Source organism: Gymnogyps californianus, chromosome 1 (assembly GCF_018139145.2).
Source record: "Gymnogyps californianus isolate 813 chromosome 1, ASM1813914v2, whole genome shotgun sequence".
Classification (NCBI taxonomy): Eukaryota; Metazoa; Chordata; class Aves; order Accipitriformes; family Cathartidae; genus Gymnogyps; species Gymnogyps californianus.
The window spans coordinates 152,233,601-152,246,138 of record NC_059471.1 but is presented as its reverse complement, the minus strand read 5'-3'; the positions used below and the strand labels follow the sequence as shown (position 1 = coordinate 152,246,138).

The window sequence follows — 12,538 nt, the reverse complement described above, 5'->3', positions numbered from 1 at the left end:
CCCACTTAACTACATGTCTAAGCATAATGTAGATCATCCGCTTCATTGACAGACATCATAAAAAGTGTAGCAGAAGTCAAAATAAACTCTACTGAAAACTTCCTAGGTATATTGTCACAATTTTCTAATGAAATGAATGCACTTTAATAAATTTGCATATCCTTTTAAAAAAAAAGTTATGTGGATGATTCAGCCAACATTGTCAACAAATTCAATGCCACATGAAGGCACTCTACAATACAGAGTACAGCATAGCTCCTTGTTTTGTCAGACCAGTAAAAAATACTGCCAGATGCTACAAATATCTTCCTTGTTTGCAGGTAGCACATCCCCCAGTGCTCCTGCTGCAGCATGACTGGATGCTAAGAGATGATAGTTAAATTAAACACAAGACAACTGTTCACAGTCAGTAGCTTGCTTGAAGTTAATGCTTTGATTTCAGACTTGAGTAAAGGCTTGTGTCTTGAAAAGCTTGTTTGCTTTTCACCACTTTTTCATTTGCTCTAATAAAAGCTGTCACATTTCCTTCCTAGCCTCACTTATTATAGCCTTACTAATGTTACTGTAACTGTGATGGCCTTCTTTGAAGACCTACTGAAAGTTATAAGCTTTTTTGTGCAGCTTCCAAATCCAATAATACTGCTGTGGTTAGGATATAGAGAGTGCATACCTGGCTAGTCCCAGAAGCATAAGCATTACTTTTTGTGGTTTGTTTTTTTTTTTTAAAGACTGATAGTAGCAATTTCTTTGCAACAGTTCCTAAAAATTAGAGGAATTTTATAAAGTGTCATTCAGCTTATTACAATTCTTAAATAATAATTGAATGCATGCACAAATAGACCACACCACCTGCTGCAAATTAACATACATCCACCAAACAAGCATTTGGGTTTACCACACAGAGTTGCGTCGAATTAAAACCATCAGACCTTAACTAGTTTGGACCAAGCCCTTCACCATTGATGCAAAGTTACCTGATACCAGTCTAATTCAAAAAAACATCTGCAAGACAACAGGGAAGATGAAGTAGAGAAAAATTTTACAATGGAAGGGTTTGTTTGGCTTATAACACGGAAGGTAGCTCATTTGGACTAGTCAATGCACAGCTAAAAGTATATTAGGTATGCCCAATTACAACAGAAAGCTTTATTTATTTTGTTTTCAAATATTTATTGCCCTTGGAATGCCCTAAAGGTCACTCTGCAGTAATCCAAACATGCACATCTTGGATAGATTAGTCACACCAGTATGCTTCGGATTTAACGTATAATTAGATTCTCCCCTCTCAGTTCCCTATAACATTTCCTGTCTTTTAGTTTAAAATACCAGTGTATATCATACCTTAAAATCCCAACTCCCAAATGTTGCAGATATTCAGATTTAGATAGCAAACTAAATCCCAGTGTGCCACCATCCCTAAGGCTTCTGCCTCTTTTTTGATGGGCAGGTATTACACATTTCAGTTCAGCAAAGTAATCTCTTACCCAAGAAAAGCCAAGTGCAAATCATACAGAACAGCCCATCCAAAAAATGTTTCAACAGTTTATAGCCCCAACGACAACAAATCACTAGTTGCAAAGGCATATTACATAAAGAATAATGGAATAAGGAAACCTAAATGCTAGTTTTTTTAAAAGGCTCAGTGTCTCAGGGCATTTGGAGGGGGCAACAGGGGGAAGCTCAGAAAGTTTTATTAATTGCTGCTAGCTGGACCACTATAACACAAAGAAGCTCTCACTATGTGCTAGACACTATTCAGAAATACAAAACTAAAAAGTGTCCCATGTTTCATTATAAGTTATCAAAAGATAGATATAGGGAGACTAAAGCAACAATATTTCATCCAAGAAGCATCATCCAGAATGAACTTTAAGTCTTCATATTTAGACCAAAGATGTTGTTTTCTGGCCACTTATGCCCACAATTCTCCTTACTGCATATAGCAACACCTGATTTCAAACACACTGATTCTTGCCTAAAGCAACCATGGAAGCACCTAAGAGCAAACTGCTGTCTTGCAGGAGCTGATGTTTAACTACGGGTAGAACAAAATTAGTGTGGAAACCTTGGAAATACTTTGAAGTGGCAATTCAGGGAGATGGCTATGAAATATTTCCAAAAGGCAAAGGTTTCAATGACAGCTAGTGTTCTGAAAGATGTGTTTTCTAAAATTAATTCACTAACTGAGCTATATCATCCCTTGTCTCTGTCCTTTCAGTGAGGTTTGTGGGCTAAGAACATAAAGGCACAAAAGCAGCAAGCAATCAAAAAACCCTCTACAGCCAGCAAGATTTACAAGAGACCCTCGGAGGCTTTAAAACTGCTGAGTTTGGCTGGAGGTGGTTCAGCAGCGGCTGCAGAGCTTATTTCGGCACCTCAGGGGGATTGCCAAGGAGCAGACTGGACTGAAGAGGGCTGCAGGAGCGGCTGTGCAATTCAGACCACACTTCAGCATCTCAGTCAGCACTCCAGTATCTCCTCCCCAGCACCAGGCTCATCTCATGCACCATGCACAGAAAGAAACCCCAGTTCAGGATGAGATGATGCAATAGAAATATCTGGAAGTTTCCATACAATTCAGAAGCCCTGCTGTCTGCAGGGTTTTGAGGGTTGGTGTTTTGTCTGACATTCTCTTCATTTGCAGGTGTTTGTATTACCAGCTGGCAGAGGGTTCACACTGCAGCCCTAGTACAGGACTTGGAGGTAGAGGACCAAGTACTTAAAGGCCTTGCACAGCCTTTTGCACCAGAGCTAGCGACTGTGGTAAACAAGTCTGAGAAGATTTAAAATTACACTGGTAGAGAAGACTGGGCTCAAATTTTCAGCTCAGCCTTCAGATATTAAGATTTGGTTTTCTTTTGCAAAATTTGTTGCCACAAAATTCCCACAGCAACCAGGTGTTACATCCAAACAACTTTGATTCTCACCTCTAGATCAGGCTGGGAGATATGCATGTAATAATAACCATGGGCACAAATAATTGGTCTCTATTGTCCAGATCAGATAGGCAATACATGTTAGAGGGTGACTAGGATTCCAAATATCTAGTATGAGAGGCTTTTGTAGTTGTCCTGGTTTGTAGTTGTCCTAGCCAAAACCAGGACAGTAGTGAATATAAACTAGCAATGAAGATGAGCCATTAATGTCTCCCATTAATTTCCAGTATTGTTTAAAAGTCTCCTAAAATACTACACAGTAAAGAACGCCTTATTATAAGGGAAGATCTTGGAAAATTATCCAGCACTGTGGAACAGCCAAAGCTACTGAACAGAAAGCAACAGAAGACCCCAACTAATTCAAATGCTTCCTCTCTACCCTCCCCTTCAATCCCCCCAAACCCACTGATCTCCAGAAATACTATTTCAAATCAGTTCAAGGTGCTCAGACACATGAGGAGGCAAGGGATCAGCCCAATAAAGACTTCGCATATTTGCTTCTAGGCCTCTGTCATTTGGTAACAAGTAGTGCTCAGTCAGCAAGCACCCATCCTGCACAAATACACCTTTACAGGGTTTTTTTGCCAAGGTAAAAATTAGCAAGCAAAAAAACCTCTGCCTTTTCAGGTGAATTTCTTGCCAAACATATTAGCACAGACACCCGGGCCATGAAGCAGCACGCAGCCTTTGCTCCCAGCCACCCTCCTCTGGGCTTGCGGGAGCTCTGTCCCAGCCCTCATCTCTCCTCCTGGGATCCGGCAGTCGGTCGATCCTGGCAGTGACTCCGTCTTACCTCCCTCTGCCTCCGCAGAGACAGACACGTTTGTCACAACTGCAGCGACTGCTTTGATGCATACTGGGATTTTACTATCATCCTTTGTGACCATTCATTAGTTTAACTATTTCGGGCCAGAGTTTTAAAGTGTTGACAGGTCAAACAGGGGCTGACCTTCAAATAACTGAGCCCTTAAGATATCTGCAAGTACCCACTCTTGCTGTGAACAAGTATTCGGGCAACAGGTTTCCTGACTGTGTCTTCATGGCTTAGGCTTAAGAAGCAGAGCAGCATTTTGTCACTAAAACCAGGACAAAGACTGAATTGAAAAACAATAAATAAAAAAGCCACACACACACCCACCACTTTATACCCTAAATACTTTAAATACTATCCATAATTTTAAACAAACAGATTATTTTACCACCTGGAGATCATGAATCACATCCTTGTATCTACTATGTAAGAACTATTTTGAAATGCCATAGGGTTTTTTATTCCTGCTTATGTGGATAAAGACACTTGAAATAGTGAAGAGAAAGTGCCTGTACTTTAAGAAATATGCACCAAAACCTCATTTGTTATTTCCCAAAGTAACAGGTATGAGGTAAAGAATTACGTATGGAGCTGTTACAAGCTTCAGAAGTCCTCTGTCTCCTCACTGCATCTGCCTCTTTGGTATTCTAGAAATGCTGCATTGTCTGAAGATGGAAATACTACCACTTCAAGACAATAGCAGATAATAATATTGACATTTTAGTGTGGTAAACAAATTTCAGCTGGACAATGTGGTTAGCATACATTAATCATCCTCCTTTAAACAGTTCACTCACCACATTGTTCCTAAATAGCTTAAATAACTGGATACATGAATTTTTTTGTTAACGCTAGAAACAAGGAGGTTATCGCTGAATTCTCCTGCTTTCCATAAAGCCAGTCTATAAAAGAAATGGGAGGCACACACTTCATAGAACAAGCTGTTGCTATGAAACAGAAGCTGCCTTATTTCTGCATGTAATCCTGTGACCACTCTCAGCCAGCATAACAGGACAAGAGTAACTGCGCTATCCCAGACTGAAGACTTGGATCTGGTTTGCACCATTACAGAGCCAGCCCTTCGTCTGGCAGAAATAAGCAAAACCTTGCTGAAGGTGTGGGAAGCGAGGAGTTGCCGCTCGGGGAGCCAGTGCTGGCAGGAAGCCGCCACCACTTTGGTTAATCCTTAAGTGCTTGCTGAGGGTACGGCTCCTCTCCAGAAACATCCAAGCAAGAGAGCTGGACGTGGCTGGAATCAAACAGGAACCGTTTTCAGGAAATCAGCTGTTTGGACGATGAGCAAAGAGATCCAGGCAGGGCTAGGTAATGATCCAGGAAATACAGAAATAGAAAGCCTGCAGACGGGGTAGGCTGCCATGATTGCTTTACCATCCTCCATTTCTGTAGCCCCGTGCGGATACACAAAACCACTAGCTCAGGCATCAGCACAACTATCTGCAGCTTCATTAACAGAGCTGTAAGCAGATTTATTCCCATCTCTCATGAATTCAGCCTTTCCTTCTGATTTATCCCTCCAGTAGCATTTGCACAGCCACAGCTAGAAACGGGTACACTTCCACAGAGGAGATGGAGCAAGCGTGGAGTTCACCCAGGCAGGCAGGGTTCCTCCTGCTGAAGTGGGAGTGAGCAACAGTCTCAGGGAGCAAATGGTGAAGTGGATAGGAGCCTGCTGCTATGCCCCTCTGGCCCATCTCTTTACCACTACCAGCATTGCTTCGGCTGCTCGGAGAGCTGTGTCTTAACCCAGCTCAGAGAAAATACCTTCCTGAGAAGCATCTGTGAAAACAGATCTTTGTGCAGACCCTCCCTGAAAGCACAGCCATGCAAACGGTTGAACCGACCTGCTGGTGGAAGCAGCAACCTTTCAGAGGAGCGTTGGGGCAGCGGGACCTCAGAGCTGAGAGCTGTCACCAGTGGAAGAGCAACACAGAACCTCAGAGTCTGGCAAATAACGCCCCATACCCAAGTGTGGATTTGGGGTAAGCACCGTGAGGTGTGCACCACCGCTTCCAGGGAGAGGAACCACCTCCTCCCCAGTGCACAAGCATAACCAACAGAGCTATTAGGGTCTCCCCAGGCAAACACAAAGCTGGGCAGAACCAGAGAGTTTACCCAGCTCCTGCGCTAGAAGCGCAGCAAACCGTTCATCTGAAAGGGAGATCAAATCCCTCTGCCCTCAGCCAGGACCAGGACCGCTGAGGGTGTCATGTTCCACCCCTCAGGAGAGGGATTTCTGCAGGCAGAGCAATTATCAGCTCACCAGTTAACTAAAAATGCACAGTCTGATTGAAGAGGAAATTGTCCTGTTCACCTTAGCTGGCAAAATAAAGCATCCACACTTTCAAAGGTGCTTAATGTAGAATAAGCTACGATAAGAGATGGGATTTAACTGGCGGGGGTTATAGTTCCACATACTGTTTTCCCCATCCCTTTCATATCTTGGTGGAAGGAGAAGTTATATTTCAAAGAACAGCTGTTACTGATTCTGCCTTTTCCACAAGAAATCTGAGGCACTCAGACTCCCGTTACGCCCCATTAAGCCAGTGTCTGACTGCAGATGTACACGTTACAAGCCACTTCCTCTGCGCAGATGCATGAGGACTTCCAGCATAGGAATGATATATCACCACCAAAAAAGAAAATTAACATATTTATGATCCACCCTAATTAAGGAAAAAAACTATAAACTAGTTAAAGCATTCATCATTCAGTCCTGTTATCTTCCACTTGACTTGAGTCACACCGCCATTCAAAACAGAGTCACTGCCCAGCCTCACGGAGCAGAGTCTTTCCTAATACTGACAAAGACTTCCACCTAAGTGCAGATGACAACAGCACACAGTCCCCATGGGCTAAAATGGTTGATTTTGACCAAAGCCTGAAGAAGGAAGGTCTGGAGCTACGTACAAACCTGCTAATACAGATCCTGCCGCCACCACCACACCTATGCATGATCCCTTTTGCGATTCATCATGGCGCAGTAGGAAAGTCTCCATTTGCCTTGCGGTCTCTTTTTAATAATTTATAGTATACACTTTTGCATGCAGTTGCTTTAATACTTTGTTTCCATAGCTGTTTATATTCTGCCTCAAGTATATTCATTGCTGATTTAAATAAAAGCCTACCTGTAAGCAGGTAAATAGTCCCAACAGAACTTACCACAACAGCTTGCGGTTCTATGTGGACGTTTTGGCAATGCTACTGAACACATTCTGTCACAGCAGAGTAGAAAGAATAAGCTCACGGTAGTTTCGCTTAAGAAGTATTATTAACATCAGCCATGATGATGAAAACCTAGCAAATAATCAAGTTCTGTACTTAAGAGCATATTGGATCATTTAATAAGCAAAATATGTTTCCATACAAGAAAAAATAATTAGACTTGCTTTATGAAGTAATAATAAAATATTTTTCATTGTCACCTGTCTCTCCCTGACTTCAGTCTTTAAACTGATGGGACAGTAAACGCAGAAAATCAATGACTGCACATCATACGGAACAAATAGCCAAGAACCACTGGAAAGGAATTAATTACTGCTTGTAGGAGCAGTATACTTTAGATATCCTTTGCCTTCAGCTGCACTAATGATCTAGAAATTCAGATATAAAGATTCAGTCAATCGCTCTTCCCAAATCATAAACAATCTATTACAATCCTAGCTGCAGGACTGACATTTCTGAGGTAATAACTAAAATATTAATGACATTATTAACACTAACTGTGCTTGCAAAACATAACCAAGCACATCATCTATTCAAAAAGTAAGACCTGGAGAAGAACACTTCTCTATCACAAAAATGTCTGCAGCTATAACTTCAGGTGCCTACTTCCCCTTCGTTCTTGGTCAGCCGAACATCTCGGCACAGCCTGGGCTGTTTGATTCCTGCTCCTCAAGTCCTGCTGGGCCCTGGCTGCTCTACCTACTAATCGTTATTGGGAACAGGACCCTAGAGAGAAGGCACACTAAAGCCAACTTTTTTGGCTTCTTCATCCTCCATTCAAGTCAGACCTTAACATAACTTAGTGCAGCCTAGGAGTAGTAACCCAGAGAGCTGGCCATCAGGGCAAGGTAGAGGGGATGGAGACTGGCAGCCGTGATCTTATCCACCGAGTCTCCAGCCTGCTCAGAATGCAAGTTTTGTGCCAGTTTTTGTTCTCCTGAGTAGGGAGCTTAAGCTGCACCAGAGTGGAGGCTGCTAATACCATTAAAAATAAGATCATGCCTTTACAGATAACACTTCTCAGAAGGAAAAATGCAGGCCACACAATTGATAATGACACTTTCCAGGAGCATCACAAGGACCATACCACAGATGAGCTGTCACTGTAGTCAAAACAAGCCAAATTCAGAAGGGGCACCACACCTTGCACAGCTGGGTCTTTCAGTAGCAGCCATGGCATCGAGCAGCATTTTGCCTTCAAGGTACCAATCTGTGATTTGCTCCTGCCTGGTCACGGGAGAAACAGTTTGTGCCCAGGAGAGGAAAACCTTTACAAAAAAGCTCATACATACTCCCTCCACCTCAGCATGTCTAAACAGGTCTTCTGAGTTCTTTTTTTTCCTGGGTAGCCTTTGTTCCCTGCTCTCTGCTGGTCTTCTGGACCATGGAGACTGGATGTCCCAAGTTTACTCAACTGCTGAGAACAGTTGCTTTGGGTTTTGCTTTTGTGCTTTGTTTTGGTGGTTTTTTTTTTTTTTAAAAACAGTTGTTCTGCAGGAGTCTGAGATGATGTGCATCTTACCTGTGCAGTCAATCACTTCATGATATAGGTGAAACATAGTGAGCATTTATGCAGATCAGACCCAGATTACTCCTGCATTTACACTCAGTGATTTTTATGAAACATTTTTGCAAGAAAAAAATGTCTATATTCAGCAAAATTGAATTGTTAGCAACAAAAGTATCACTTGAATAAAAAGGAATTCCAAACAAAAACATTGAAACTGCAGAAGAAAAAAAAAAATCACACTGTCTAGTATTACAACTCTAATATACTGTGCAATGCTATTAATCATTGAAATAACCATGTTATTTTAAGAGCACTACAGAAAGCTTCTTGTATGTATTGGGGAACCATTACATCTCCCAATATCAAAACCAAATCGGAATACTCTGAAGTTTTAAACCAGCCAAGGTGAAAACCCCTTTTGCTGCAGCTGAACCAAACTAGAAGAGGAAATGTGCTACTTCCACTTGAGATAATCTCAGTTTACAAAATTAACGCACCTCCCGTTTGTCACAACAAAAGAGTTACATATCAATGTCTCCTGTTTGGGTTGCCAGTGAAACCCTTTGAAGCATTGTTACACATCAAACTGCTTCAGAAACATGCACACACAGGAAGAGAGTATTTTTCCATTCAACGTTAACATTTTTTTTTAAAATATAATTAAATGCATGCAGTGGTCATCTGTAAAAGATATTTTGAAAACAGTGGAGACACGCAGAATTACTGGTGCGAGAAGGTGCACGCTGGATCACCCACCCTTTACCTCCAGGACTTCAGTAAGGGACTGAAACGCAAAGGAACAGCAGCACGTAGATTTCTAAGTGATCAACAGCGCACGACGCCAGAAACTAATAACTAATTAGTTTTCAATTAAACTGTTTACATCCTTTCTGAAGCAAAACAATTGCAATATTTTATCGTTTCAGCAGAAATAATGATTAACAGGCTATTCGAAAAGGCATTGTAGTTAAAATTCTATATTTAATTCAGTGACAGATTTGAATGCTAGATTTAAAAAAAACAAACCAACCAACAAAATCAGCAAACAAAATACCCACAAGGCATCATATTTATGTGATTTAAACCATGGTCTGATGGCAAAGCTCATTAGCTATAGAGGTCAAAACATACTAGGGTTTCCACACTATATGTTAACAAGTTAGACAGTTATCTTTAGACTCACAGGCTAAATTGCACCTGCATATAAATCCAGCAGGTAACATCATCTGCAATGAGTGAGTCAAAAAACCCAAAACATCAAAAAAGGTGATACTTGAATTGAACAAGCTGTTCTAACAGCAAGGTTAGCAACTCCAGAGCCTAGTCAAACATGCTCAATAAAGGCAGGCTGAGTTTCGGGGAGAATGCGCATCTTACCATTCACCAAGTGATGCACAGTGGTAGCGATACCCAGACACACCAACAGCACTTGCATTTAGTGGATTATAATTCACACTGGATTGGTAGGACACCACAGTCCGTTACATCTAGTACATTCCCTTGCAAAGAAAAGATTCAATATGGCAACACTTCACCAGCTGCCAGTCAGACTCCTACTCTGAGCTATCCCAGTATATAACTACTAGTATTCAAAGGTATAAATAACAATCATAGGTTCATAAACTATACAGATTTATTTCTGTTTCCACCCTGTTCTGCAACTCAGTCAGGGAAGCAATTGCTCCCATGCAAATAGTCACTTAGGAGAGATCTTCCCAAAGGTATCTCTAGCACTTTCCAATTAATTGTTCCGTCACAAGCCCCTTACAGGCAGATTTCCCTTGAGCCAAACGGTGGACCTCGGCTGCACTGTTATTTCTTTCCTCCTGTGCAGTCTCTTGACAGAAAGCACAATGGAGTTGTTATGCCTTCAATATATCCGAATGGGAATATCCTAAAGCCTGAGCAAGTTTGTTGCCCACTTGCCTAAGTACACACTAGTGATGGCCACAAGCCTTTTAACCTAGAACAACTGTCTTCTAAACTTACGGAAGATTTTCCTCATCTTTCTTCCTCCTGTATCAGCACTTTTTATTTTAAAAAGTTTTCTCTTCCTCTCTATATATGTCAAAGTAGATATCACAAATTCACCACACCCTTCTCCATACAAACTTTCTTCAAATAGGACAGACACTTTGATGAAGTTCCTGTAATAACAAGAAAAAAATTCTTTCTGATGACTTGCAAGGAAATGTGATTCTCCTACAGCCCTCTGTTCACTTCTTGGGAGCAAATCGTATGACTAGAACTAAATGATGGTGGTGAGGGGTAAGTAATAACATTTTAACTAAAATATTGGTTTGAATAAATGAGAAAGCTTTTTCAACAAAATTCCGAATCTAACATCTGTGTGCTTGCCTGTACAAATATATTTATTCTGTTACTAAAGTCAAATGCATATTTGAATTTGTTTCTGAACAAAAAGTATTTTTATCTTTTAAATGAGATTTTTCTCAGCTTGCGGTTTCTCTGATATTGCAAAAAGTCTTTCAACAAAATTTAAATGTTTTCATACAAAAAACCCTAAGTCTAGTTATGTCAGTTTTCACCATTAGTTCATACCCTGAAGAGCTGCAAGATTTCAGGGACAAGAGTCATCTCCTGGTTCTGTGCCTGCACAGTGTTTAGATCAGTGAGGTGCTACTCCAATGCCAAGAATCACATGGGCCATAGTAACACAAGTAATAGACAGCGATGATAACATATACCTTCCCAAGCAGAAAATGGTAGGTGTGAAATAATGAGATGTGCTAACCTCCAGAGGAGGCTGGTGACCTCCTACTCACACAACCCATAACTCCATTAGATAACCTCTACACGGAGAGCAGTGAAATAGCCCTGTCATGGTGCCGACATCCTGCTCGTACACCTCAGGCAAAGTGCAGAACAGCAACAGCACCTCCTTCATGAGGTGATGATCCAACATTAGAGCAGTAATGTGTTCAGCCTCAGAAAAGCGGCATGACTGGCCATGCTGAGCTCACAAGCACTCAGCTAACGCAGTGGGCTGAGCAGCTACGTCACCCTCTCCACAGTGATCTGTGAAACACATTTAGCTGTGGGGAAGCAAGTGCTGATCACATCACTCAGCAGCCAACTCATGCCACTCAAACGACATTATGCTGCTGGGAGCCAATGCCATGTTGGACCCCCATCAACTGGCAGGAAGAGCTTCAGAAGCATCTGCTGCCATGTGAGGTGCCACTCCCAGGCCATCATCTTCACTAGCAAAAGGGTGTATTTTCACCACCTGTTCACTACCACATTTTTTTGGTTTCACCAAGTGATACCTAACTGTAGAAGAGGCCCTGAGGTTTTACTCCAGGACAGACTCAGTAAAGCTATAATGGCAGGTTATTACCTACCAGTAACGTTCACAAGTGCCCTCCACTCAGAATCTGGTAGCATCCTGTTGATCACCTTAGTTACCATAACTGCTAATTTGAGGTAGCCCAGGCTGGTCAGATTGAGGTCGTTAAGGAAGAGCAAAGGCTGCACTGCACCTCCCCAAGACACTAACAGCCAAATGCCGAGGCTTCGTGCTGAAGGAGTTCAGTGCAAATATAATGCAAGTCTTGTTCCTGTTCATTTCTTCTCAGCAAATGGCTGCTTAAGAAGTTGCACATTCTATTACCATACTTTTCAACTCTGCAGACTTGATTTGAAACAGATACAGTTCCAATATAAAAATTATTCTGCATCTTATGAGCACTGATGGACTTCTGTTGTGAACAAACTTGCTCATTAAATAGCTGTCAGAACCGTTTTTGACCTTCACCCCATCTCCTCTCCTCTGCAGAAAATAATGATTCCCACCCAAAAAAGAGGACAGCAGAGGGCCCGCCCTGAAGTATTTACCCAGTCAAGCCACTCACGTAGTATGTGGAAACCTTTCTTCCGGCTGGCACTTTGCTTAATTTTGAAGTACTTTACTCTAGACGTTTCAGATCACCTGGGAGTGACGTAACCATTATGGTATTAGCTCATTTGACACCTCTTCTCTCTCTCTCTCTCTCCGCCCGCCCGCCCTGCCCCCCT

General features: G+C 41.8%; 1 protein-coding gene across 4 annotated transcripts in view; it reads right to left on the bottom strand.

Moving 5' to 3' along the window:
* The window catches only part of BICD1 (BICD cargo adaptor 1), a 185,169-nt gene that overhangs the window by 147,159 nt on the left and 25,472 nt on the right, over positions 1-12,538 (bottom strand). The window lies entirely within an intron of this gene.